Source organism: Pseudophryne corroboree, chromosome 9 (genome assembly GCF_028390025.1).
Source record: "Pseudophryne corroboree isolate aPseCor3 chromosome 9, aPseCor3.hap2, whole genome shotgun sequence".
NCBI lineage: Eukaryota > Metazoa > Chordata > Amphibia > Anura > Myobatrachidae > Pseudophryne > Pseudophryne corroboree.
The window spans coordinates 468541731-468554310 of NC_086452.1; the positions used below are offsets into that span (position 1 = coordinate 468541731).

The 12580-nt window shown below is 48.3% G+C and overlaps 1 protein-coding gene across 4 annotated transcripts in view; it reads right to left on the reverse strand.

Moving 5' to 3' along the window:
• Window positions 1-12580, reverse strand: part of PDE6H (phosphodiesterase 6H) — a 78251-nt gene that overhangs the window by 24728 nt on the left and 40943 nt on the right. The window contains exon 1 of one of the 4 annotated variants that reach the window (XM_063941341.1): window positions 831-903. The exons of the other annotated variants lie outside the window; for them this stretch is intronic. The gene's annotated coding sequence lies outside the window, so the exon portion shown is untranslated. Of the gene's footprint in view, window positions 1-830; window positions 904-12580 lie in introns of those variants that run through there. 4 annotated transcript variants of the gene reach the window in all.

Consider the following 12580-nt stretch of genomic DNA (forward strand, 5'->3'; position numbering starts at 1 on the left):
GTAACAATGCAATATGTGAGGGTGCCATTTTCACCTATTGAATATATACTGTATGGTTTTGCTAATCCTCCACTAACAGTATACTGTATATTGATAGCAACTAAAGACTGAAGGAAACAATTTGGGCACTGTTGGAATTCCTGCAGATTTCAGTGTACATATTCCTCTAGCATTTTCATTCTCTGCTAGAATCAGCGGTCATTCCATCTCAGTTACATTTGTGGAAGATTGCAAGCTCTTGATCCTAGGTACTCTTGTGTAATAGCCTTGATGTGGATGCAGAAAGATCGGTTCCTGGTAGAAAGTGATGCCTCTGCCATGAGCTCAGTTTTTTCTTAAAACCAAAAGTTCAAGTACTGAATCAGCAGCAGGAATATTGGAATGGGGAGCTGACGCTCTAATGTCCGCAAGGTGCAGATATTTATGCCTACAGATATAACTTAAATGACTCTCATTATAACAATAAATCACAGCAGTGTAATACTATAAATCCTGTCCACAAAGGAGAAATGCACTAAATGCTTAATGAAGACTAATACATTATTATTTATTAACAGTTTCTTATATAGCGCAGCATATTCCGTTGCGCTTTACAATTAGAACAACAGTAATAGAACAAAACTGGGCAAAAACAGACAGACGTTACTTACAACAAATTGCTAATTATTCCTATTAGTGCTGCACGTTAATAATATTATGTATTATTACTATTATACTCATTATTAGTATCTAAAGCAACACTAGCAATATATATTGAACACGTGCCATGGGTTTTTCATCTTTTTGCTAAATTGCAGATAACAGGAGAAGAGTGTGGATCTGGTACTCACCGTTCTCTACCTGGCTTCACGGCGATTTCTGCTGCAGTGCTAGGTGATCACACAGAAATAGTCTACAAAATGATGAGGATTAGCAGAAGATTACCTTCCGTCACCAATTAGAAAGCCCTGAGCTCTCTGATCTCTGACAGATGGACCCAATGCAAGAATAATCCAGTAAATAACAACACAATGCAGAATGTAGAATAATAGATACAATAATGATATTTATATGGTGTGGTTTGCACTTGGTAACACTGATGGAGTGATACAGGAACATTATATCACAATGTATATAATGATCTGCTTCTAATGACAATACAAGCCACATGGGAGATCTGCAAGGTCATTGCTGGGGTCAGCTAGAAGACTATACACAAAGGATCTCCTTAATGAGGTCTTACTGGTAGGATAGGTAAAAGGATGAATCATAGACCGGCTCTCATACAACCGTCCAACTAGTCGCTAATTGTCACTTGCTTCCATACATTGCCAGATTTTCATTCCAACCAGCCGACTAGTTGGATGGGTGAATCAGAGTTGGTCTGGTACATGACCAGCATTAAAAGTGGTATACCCCATGTTGACAAATGTACTGGCTTGGCACGCACTCCTGCAACCTTTACTATATACATTGCTTTTCTTTATATTGTATAGATGGAGCTGTATATTTTGATCCCTATCCAAGGCAGGGTTTTGCCATTCTACAGCCCGGCCTGGCAACTGGAAAGGCCCCCTTCAATCCCTTGCTCAAACTACTATAAACATTTGAAAATTCCCTCTGATACTTTATTACAGAGAGATGTCTCTTTTGCTGATCAACTGTATTGATTTATCTTATTATTGAAGACAAGGGGGGGGGGGGGGGTCGTTTTGGAGGCTAGAAGGCCGCTCATTTGGCCCTGAAGTGTAGCAGGTATCACTGATGTAAGATTAGCTGAATGATAACTAATGGGCCCTACACACCTAGCGATTGGCTGCCAAGGTGCCCGACGTCCGATATGGGTGACCTGGCGGCGGGGGGGAGTGAAGTTTCTTCACTCCCTCCGTCACCTGGCTCCATAGCACTGCATGCTAATATGGATGAGATTGCATGTTTAAACGAGTCGACACCAACGATGAATGAGCGCGGGGCAGCGCATCGTTCATCGTTGGTACATACACACTTAAAGATATGAACAATATCTCGTTCGTATCTTTAAGTGAAATCGCTAAGTGTGTAGGGCCTATATCAGTTACATACATTACAATCTTCTACAGAGGACTGTGTTACATCAGGGTTTACTTTTAAAACTTTATTTCTGCTGCAGGGTACACTGGGTTCCACAGGGAATAACATCAGGGTGTAGAGTAGGCTCTTGATCCGAGGCACCAACAGGCTAAAAGCTTTGACTGTTCCCAGAATGCATAGCGCCGCCTCCTCTATAACCCCGCCTCCGTGCACAGGAGCTCAGTTTTGTAGTTGGTGCCATGCAGTGCAGGCATACAACAGGGGGGCTGCTCCAGCAGCCCTCAGAAGAGCTTTCTTAAGTGAACTTTGAAGACTTCAAGGGCTACAGCAGAGACACTGTGAGTGTTAGATGTCAGTCAGACATTTCCTGCTGCAGCTCCATCACCTCCCCCAGCGGCGCTGTATACTCCCGCGCCCTGGTTGCCGGGTACTTATAGCGGAGGCTCCGGTTCGCTTCAGTCAGTCACACACCCCGCCGCAGCTCTCCAGGATCGCGTGGCCACACTTTGGGAGGAGGTAAGTGGGTCCCCCAGGTGGGACCCGCTAGAAACCGCAATCCGGCGCGGCCGGTGTGGTCACTGTGGTAGTACAGGGACCCCACTAGACCACCAGGGCAAGGGCATAGGTCGGTTTCCTGTCATAAACCGGTTTTCTCTAACGTCCTAGTGGATGCTGGGGACTCCGTCAGGACCATGGGGAATAGCGGCTCCGCAGGAGACAGGGCACAAAAGCAAGCTTTTAGGATCACATGGTGTGTACTGGCTCCTCCCCCTATGACCCTCCTCCAAGCCTCAGTTAGGTTTTTGTGCCCGTCCGAGCAGGGTGCAATCTAGGTGGCTCTCTTAAAGAGTTGCTTAGAAAAAGTTTTTAGGTTTCTTATTTTCAGTGAGTCCTGCTGGCAACAGGCTCACTGCATCGAGGGACTTAGGGGAGAGAAGTGAACTCACCTGCGTGCAGGATGGATTGGCTTCTTAGGCTACTGGACACCATTAGCTCCAGAGGGAGTCGGAACACAGGTCTCGCCCTGGGGTTCGTCCCGGAGCCGCGCCGCCGACCCCCCTTGCAGATGCTGAAGATTGAAGAGGTCCGGAACCAGGCGGCAGAAGACTTTCAGTCTTCATCAGGTAGCGCACAGCACTGCAGCTGTGCGCCATTGTTGTCAGCACACTTCACACAGCGGTCACGGAGGGTGCAGGGCGCGGGGGGGGGGGCACCCTGGGCAGCAATGTATAATACCTGTATGGCGAAAAATACATCACATATAGCCCTTGAGGCTATATGGATGTATTTAACCCCTGCCAGATATCACAAACTCCGGAGAAGAAGCCCGCCGAAAAGGGGGCGGGGCCTATTCTCCTCAGCACACAGCGCCATTTTCCCTCACAGAAATGCTGGTGGGAAGGCTCCCATGCTCTCCCCTGCACTGCACTACAGAAACAGGGTTAAAACAGAGAGGGGGGGCACTGATTTGGCGATATGAATATATATTAAATGCTATAAGGGAGGAACACTTATATAAAGGTTGTCCCTATATAATTATAGCGTTTTGGTGTGTGCTGGCAAACTCTCCCTCTGTCTCCCCAAAGGGCTAGTGGGTCCTGTCCTCTATCAGAGCATTCCCTATGTGTGTGCTGTATGTCGGTACGTGTGTGTCGACATGTATGAGGAAAATGTTGGTGAGGAGGCGGAGCAAATTGCCTGTAATGGTGATGTCACTCTCTAGGGAGTCGACACCGGAATGGATGGCTTATTTATGGAATTACGTGATAATGTCAACACGCTGCAAGCCGGTTGACGACATGAGACGGCCGGCGAACAAATTAGTACCTGCTCAGGCGTCTCAAACACTGTCAGGGGCTGTAAAACGCCCATTTACCTCAGTCGGTCGACACAGACCCAGACACGGACACTGATTTCAGTGTCGACGGTGAAGAAACAAACGTATTTTCCTTTAGGGCCACACGTTAAGGGCAATGAAGGAGGTGTTACATATTTCTGATACTACAAGTACCACAAAAAAGGGTATTATGTGGGATGTGAAAAAACTACCTGTAGTTTTTCCTGAATCAGATAAATTAAATGAAGTGTGTGATGATGCGTGGGTTTCCCCCGATAAAAAATTATTGGCGGTATACCCTTTCCCGCCAGAAGTTAGGGCGCGTTGGGAAACACCCCTTAGGGTGGATAAGGCGCTCACATGCTTATCAGAACAAGTGGCGGTACCATCTACAGATAGGGCCGTACTTAAGGAGCCAGCTGATAGGAGGCTGGAAAATATCCTAAAAAGTATACACACACATGCTGGTGTTATACTGCGACCAGCGATCGCCTCAGCCTGGATGTGCAGAGCTGAGGTGGCTTGGTCGGATTCCCTGACTAAAAATATTGATACCCTTGACAGGGACAGTATTTTATTGACTATAGAGCATTTAAAGGATGCATTTCTATATATGCGAGATGCGCAGAGGGATATTTGCACTCTGGCATCAAGAGTAAATGCGATGTCCATATCTGCAAGAAGATGTTTATGGACACGACAGTGGTCAGGTGATGCAGATTCCAAACGGCACAAAGATGTATTGCCGTATAAAGGGGAGGAGTTATTTGGGGTCGGTCCATGGGACCTGGTGGTCACGGCAACTGCTGGAAAATCCACCGTTTTTTACCCTAAGTCACATCTCTGCAGAAAAAGACACCGTCTTTTCAGCCTCAGTCCTTTCGTCCCTATAAGAGTCATATCTGCCCAGGGATAGAGGAAAGGGAAGAAGACTGCAGCAGGCAGCCCATTCCCAGGAACAGAAGCCCTCCAACGCTTCTACCAAGTTCTCAGCATGACGCTGGGACCGTACAGGACCCCTGGATCCTACAAGTAGTATCCAAGGGGTACAGATTGGAATGTCGAGACGTTTCCCCCTCGCAGGTTCCTGTAGTCTGCTGTACCAATGTCTCCCTCCGACAGGGAGGCAGTATTGAAAACAATTCACAAGCTGTATTCCCAGCAGGTGATAATCAAAGTACCCCTCCTACAACAAGGAAAGGGGTATTATTCCACACTATATGGTGGTACTGAAGCCAGAAGGCTAGGTGAGACCTATTCTAAATCTGAAATATTTGAACACTTACAAAAGTTCAAATCCAGATGGAGTCACTCAGAGCAGTGATAGCGAACCGGGAAGAAGGGGACTATATGGTGTCCCGGGACATCAGGGATGCTTACCTCCATGTCCCAAAAATTTGCCTTTCTCACCGAGGGTACCTCAGGTTCGTGGTACAGAACTGTCACTATCAGTTTCAGACGATGCCGTTGGATTGTCCAAGGCACCCCGGGTCCTTACCAAGGTAATGACCGAAATGAGGATTCGTCTTCAAAGAAAATGGACGACTTCCTGATAAGAACAAGGTCCAGAGAACAGTTGGAGGTCGGAGTAGCACTATCTCAAGTAGTTCTACGACAACACGGGTGGATTCTAAATATTCCAAAACCGCAGTTGTTCCGACGACACGTCTGCTGGTCCTAGGGATGATTCTGGACACAGTCCAGAAAAAGGTGTTTCTCCCAGAGGAGAAAGCCAGGGAGTTATCCGAGCTAATCGGGATCCTCCTAAAACCAGGAAAAGTGTCAGTGCATCATTGCACAAGAGTCCTGGTAAAAATGGTGGCTTATTACGAAGCGATTCCATTCGGCAGATTTCACGCAAGAACTCTTCAGTGGGATCTGCTGGACAAATGGTCCGGATCGCATCTTCAGATGCATCAGCGGATAACCCTATATCCAAGGACAAGGGTGTCTCTCCTGTGGTGATTACAGAGTGCTCATCTTCTAGAGGGCCGCAGATTCGGCATTCAGGATTGGGTGCTGGTGACCACGGAGGCCAGCCTGGAGAGCAGTCACACAGGGAAAAAATTTCCAGGGAGTGTGATCAAGTCTGGAGAATTCTCTCCACATAAATATACTGGAGCTAAGAGCAAATTTATAATGCTCTAAACTTAGCAAGACCTCTGCTTCAAGGTCAGCCGGTATTGATCCAGTGGGATAACATCACGGCAGTCGCCCACGTAAACAGAAAGGGCGGCACAAGAAGCAGGAGGGCAGTGGCAAAACTGCAAGGATTTTTCGCTAGGCGGAAAATCATGTGATAGCACTGTCAGCAGTATTCATTCCGGGAGTGGACGACTGGGAAGCAGACTTCCTCAGCAGGCACGACCTCCACCCGGGAGAGTGGGAACTTTATCGGGAAGTTTTCCGCATGATTGTGAACCGTTGGGAAAGACCAAAGGTGGACATGATGGCATCCCGCCCGAACAAAAAACGGGACAGGTATTGCGCCAGGTCACGAGACCTTCAGGCGATAGCTGTGGATGTCCTGGTAACACCGCGGGTGTAACAGTCGGTGTATGTGTTCCCTCCTCTGCTTCTCATAACCAAGGTATTGAGAATTATAAGACGTAGAGGAGTAAGAACTATACTCGTGGCTCCGGATTGGCCAAGAGGGACTTGGTACCCGGAATTTCAAGAGATGCTCACAGAGGACTAATGGCCTCGGGAGCTAAGAAGGGACTTGCTTCAGCAAGTACCATGTCTGTTCCAAGACTTACCGCGGCTGCGTTTGACGGCATGGCGGTTGAACGCCGGATCCTAAGGGAAAAGGCATTCCGGAAGAGGTCATACCTACCCTGGTCAAAGCCAGGAAGGAGGTGACCGCACAACGTTATCACCACATGTGGTGAAAATATGTTGCGTGGGTGAGGCCAGGAAGGCCCCACGAAGAAATTTCAACTAGGTCGATTTCTGCACTTCCTGCAAACAGGAGTGTCTATGAGCCTCAAATTGGGGTCCATTAAGGTTCAAGTTTCGGCCCTGTAGATTTTCTTCCAGAAAGAATTGGCTTCAGTTCCTGAAGTCCAGACATTTGTCAAGGGAGTATTGCATATACAGCCCCTTTTGTGCCTCCAGTGGCACCGTGGGATCTCAACGTAGTGTTGGGATTCCTCAAATCATATTGGTTTGAACCGCTCAAATCTGTGGATTTGAAATATCTCACATGGAAAGTGACCATGCTGTTGGCCCTGGCCTCGGCCAGGCGAGTGTTAAATTGGCGGCTTTGTCTTACAAAAGCCCATATTTGATTTTCCATTCGGACAGGGCAGAACTGCGGACTCGTCCCCAGTTTCTTCCTAAGGTGGTGTCAGCGTTTCACCTGAAACAACCTATTGTGGTGCCTGCGGCTACTAGGGACTTGGAGGACTCCAAGTTGCTAGACGTTGTCAGGGCCCTGAAAATATATATATATATATATATATATATATATATATATATAATTCCGGGACGGCTGGAGTCAGAAAGTCTGACTTGCTGTTTATATTGTATGCACCCAAAAAGCTGGGTGCTCCTGCTTCTAAGCAGACTATTGCTCGTTGGATTTGTAGTACAATTCAGCTTGCACATTCTGTGGCAGGCCTGCCACAGCCAAAATCTGTAAATGCCCATTCCACAAGGAAGGTGGGCTCATCTTGGGCGGCTGCCCGAGGGGTCTCGGCTTTACAACTTTGCCGAGCAGCTACGTGGTCAGGGGGGAACACGTTTGTAAAATTCTACAAATTTGATACCCTGGCTGAGGAGGACCTGGAGTTCTCTCATTCGGTGCTGCAGAGTCATCCGCACTCTCCCGCCCGTTTGGGAGCTTTGGTATAATCCCCATGGTCCTGACGGAGTCCCCAGCATCCACTAGGACGTTAGAGAAAATGAGATTTTACTTACCGATAAATCTATTTCTCATAGTCCGTAGTGGATGCTGGGCGCCCATCCCAAGTGCGGATTGTCTGCATTACTTGTACATAGTTATTGTTACAAAAATCGGGTTATTATTGTTGTGAGCCATCTTTTTTTAGAGGCTACTTCTTTGTTATCATACTGTTAACTGGGTTCAGATCACAAGTTGTACGGTGTGATTGGTGTGGCTGGTATGAGTCTTACCCGGGATTCAAGATCCTTCCTTATTGTGTACGCTCGTCCGGGCACAGTACCTAACTGAGGCTTGGGGGAGGGTCATAGGGGGAGGAGCCAGTACACACCATGTGATCCTAAAAGCTTGCTTTTGTGCCCTGTCTCCTGCGGAGCCGCTATTCCCCATGGTCCTGACGGAGTCCCCAGCATCCACTACGGACTATGAGAAATAGATTTATCGGTAAGTAAAATCTCATTTTATAAGCCCACAGTACCCAGTGGTGAAGTCCAGCAAGGGGATAAGGCTTTGACCTCTTGCCCCTCCCCCAGCCCCAGAGTAAATGTTCCCGCCCTGGAGCTGCATCTCTCTCATTGCCTCACTCCCTGTCAGTGTTTGGGCGCCATTAGGACAAGCTGAGCTGATCCTGGGACTGTTTGGGCAAATCCTCCTCTGTAAAGCCGCCTGCATGTCAGCGCTGTGCATTTTACAGGACACTTAAGTATTCTACATGTCTGCTGACAGTGTTATATAGTACAAGTACCCTGTGATATATATCCAGTATTTACTGTGCATTGATATATCTATTGATTGTATAGCTATACTTAGTATTACTCTGTATTGCTAGTCCAGCGCAGTTTTATTGCATGTCATAATTTCTGCATTGTACATGTGACTATGTGTGTGTGCATATAGCTGCTGTGTGACCTCCATTTCGTGTATCTCACTCAGATTGCCATCCCTATATTCTGTACCCTGAGGGGGCACAGTGCATCAGGGTTATTATTTAATATAGGTGTTTCACAAGATATACTCAGTGTGTATTTTTCTCTGTGATTTTCAGTCACCATATACCTCTTGATTTCTCTGTTTGTGCTAATACACTACACAGGGGGTTCTTGTCAAGTGTTGTGCTGCTGTTATTGTACTGGGTTGCCCATAGATTGAGCTTTCAGTTATGTCAGCTACAAGGGGCGACGGAGCTGGGGCTGATCCCACATTGCGTGGTGGTGATGCTGCAGACACGTTAGAGGAAAACATAGCAGCAGAGGGTTCAGGTTCTGGGGGTTCCTTACCCCCCAGTGGGACCGTAGCAACGAGGGTTCAAAATTACCCACCTTGGGCTACTTTCTCCATGTTATTAAGTACGCCGGTAACTAAACTTACGCTCCCTATGGGACCTCATGTGCCGGTACAACCGCTTATGGTCCCTGCGGTTAATCACCTGTCCACTCAGTTACAGCAATTGAACCAATCACTGACTAAACAGAAATCTAACCCTCGTTCGCCCAAAACCAAGGGGTCCTCTAAGCGGGCCATTACTTCCTCACAATCCACCCACGTCCCTGACACCTCGTCTGATGAGGATGGCGTGTATACTGACCCCACAGACACTGATCCAGATACTTCTGATGGGGAATCGGTCTCACGGGTGGATGTTCCTGACTTATTGGAGGCTATCAGGCTAAGTCTTCAATTTACTGATGACCCAGAGCCTGACGCTGCCCCTAAGAAACCGGACAGATTTAAATGTCGGAAGGTCGTTAAACAAGTTTTACCTCACTCTTACCATTTAGTTGACATACGTCAGGAATCCTCGGAAAATCCAGGAAAGAAATTCACACTTCATAAGAAGATGCTGGCTCGCTATCCTCTCGCGGCAGAGCTAAGTAAGAATTGGGAAACACCTCCGCCAGTGGATTTGCAAGTGGCGCGACTGGTGGTATCCTCAGCTCTGCCTGTAACTACCATCACGTCTCTGAAAGAACCGACGGATAAGCGTGTGGAGGGTTGTTTAAAGGTGATTTACACCCTAGCAGGTGCTGTGCATCGGCCCACTATTGCAGCGACATGGGCTGCAGAGGCTATTGAAGCGTGGGCTCAGGAGGTAGAAGCAGAGCTGCCTTCCAACTTTTCTGATAATGCTAGACAATGTCTCTCGTATATTGTCACAGCCTCTCATTACATTAAGCAATCCCTCCTGGACACAGGAGTGGCAGTACAGGTGCCTCTGGCTCAGAGAGGCAAGGGGTACTATTCACCGCTATTCCTAGTCCCGAAACCAAATGGGTCCTCTCGGCCCATTCTCAACCTCAAGTCCTTGAACAAATATGTGAGAGCCTCCAAGTTTCGTATGGAAACTCTTAGCTCTATTGTTCTGGCCTTGGAACCCGGGGATTATATGGTCTCCCTGGACATACAGGATGCTTACCTGCATATTCCTATTGCAATGTCGCATCAGCAGTACCTGAGGTTTGCTGTTGGCAACCTCCATTACCAATTTCGGGCTTTACCTTTTGGTTTGACCATGGCCCTGCGAGTTTTCACGAAGGTCATGGCGGTAATGACGGCTGTACTCCGCCGTCAAGGGGTCAGGATCCTTCCGTATCTGGACGACTTGTTGATCCTGGCGAATTCCCCAGAAATTCTCCTACGCCATCTGGATCTGACGCTCCAGTTTCTGCAAGCCCACGGGTGCCTCATCAACTGGAAAAAATCTTCCCTGGTCCGTGCACAGAGCAGGGTGCACCTGGGGGCGTTGTTGGACACTCACAACCAGTGGTTGTTCTTGTCTCAGGAGAAGGTCCTGAAACTTCAGGACAGGATTCGATGCTTCCTATCTCGTCCGAAAGTGTCGATACTTCGGCGATGCAAGTGCTAGGTCTCATGGTGTTGGCTTTCGACATGGTGGAGTAAGCTCAATTCCATTCCCGCCATCTGCAGAAACTGATTCTGGCCAAGTGGGACGGCCTGCCTCACCGGATCAGGTCTCACATGATCTCCTTGTCTCAGGAGGTCCGTCTGTCACTGAGCTGGTGGCTGCAGGTCCGACGATTGAGCAGGGGCCATCCTTTCTGGATCTCCACCTGGGTCCTTCTGACGACAGATGCCAGTCTGAGAGGTTGGGGCGCTGTGTTGGAGCAACACTCCCTTCAGGGTCGGTGGACCAAGGAGGAGTCTCTCCTCCCGATAAACATTCTGGAACTGTGGGCAGTGTTCAATGCACTGAACCTGGCCCAGCATTTAACACAGAACAGACCGGTTCAAGTACAGTCGGACAATACCACCACAGTGGCGTACATAAATCATCAAGGCGGCACTCGAAGCCACATGGCAATGAGGGAAGTATCAAGGATTCTTCAGTGGGCAGAACGTCATCTGCCAGCCATATCGGCGGTGTTCATTCCGGGGGTACTAAACTGGGAAGCAGACTTCCTCAGTCATCAGGACGTACACGCCGGAGAGTTGAGCCTCCATCCAGAAGTATTTCAACTCCTAGTGGACAAGTGGGGCCTCCCAGATGTGGACCTGATAGTGTCTCGACACAATCACAAGGTTCCGGTCTTCGGAGCAAGGACAAGGGATCCTCAAGCAGCGTTCGTGGACGCGCTGGCAATTCCTTTGAACTTTCAGCTGCCATACGTGTTCCCTCCGGTGTCACTACTGCCCAGAGGAATAAGGAAGTTCAAACAAGAAGGAGGACTCATGCTTCTGATCGCTCCCGCGTGGCCCTGACGGCATTGGTTTTCAGACCTTCAGGGTCTCTCAATAGAGCGTCCCCTTCTACTTCCGCAGCGACCAGATCTCCTCGTTCAGGGCCCCTGTGTATATCAGGATTTGGCCCAGCTGGCTTTGACGGCGTGGCTCTTGAAGCTTCCATTCTGAGGGCCAAAGGATTTTCTGAGGCGGTCATTAAAACCATGTTGAAGGCCCGAAACCGGATTCTGCTTGGATTTATCATAGGGTCTGGAATTCTTACTTTGCTTGGTGCGCATCTAACAATCATGACACTTACAAGTTTAGTACGGCCAAACTTTTGGCCTTTCTACAATAGGGCCTGGACTTGGGCCTTCGTCTGGCCTCCATCAAGGTTCATATTTCTGCCTTGTCGGTTTGGTTCCAGAGAAAAATTGCGACTCTGCCTGATGTTCATACATTCACTCAGGGTGTTTTACGGATTCAACCTCCCTATGTCCCACCTGTGGCTCCTTGGGGCTTGTCGGTGGTTCTAGAGGCATTACAAGAGTCTCTGTATGAGCCTCTTGGATCTGCGGATCTTAAGTGGCTTTCTCTTAAGGTATTGTTTCTACTGGCTATTGCCTCAGCTAGACAGGTGTCGGATTTGGGTGCCTTGTCCTGTAAGTCCCCCTATCTGATTTTTTACCGTGACCGGGCGGTTCTTCAAACACGCCCTGGGTATCTACCTAAGGTGATGTCTTCTTTCCACCTTAATCAGGAAATCGTGGTTCCGGACTTTGCCTCTCCTGAATTATCTTCCAAGGAGAGGTCTTTGGATGTGGTACGGGTTCTACGTATCTATGTGAAGAGAACTGCCTCCATTCGGAAGTCCGATTCTCTCTTTGTACTGTTTGGTTTTCACAAAAGTGGCTGGCCTGCTCACAAGCAGACCCTGGCCATATGGATTAGAATGGTGATTGCACATGCTTATGTACACAGACTGGTCATCCAGTTCCTGCTACTATCAAGGCCCATTCTACTTGGTCTGTTGGACTTTCTTGGGCGGCCCGCCGTGGTTCGACCCTTGAACAATTGTGCAAGGCGGCTACATGGTCCTCAGTGAACACGTT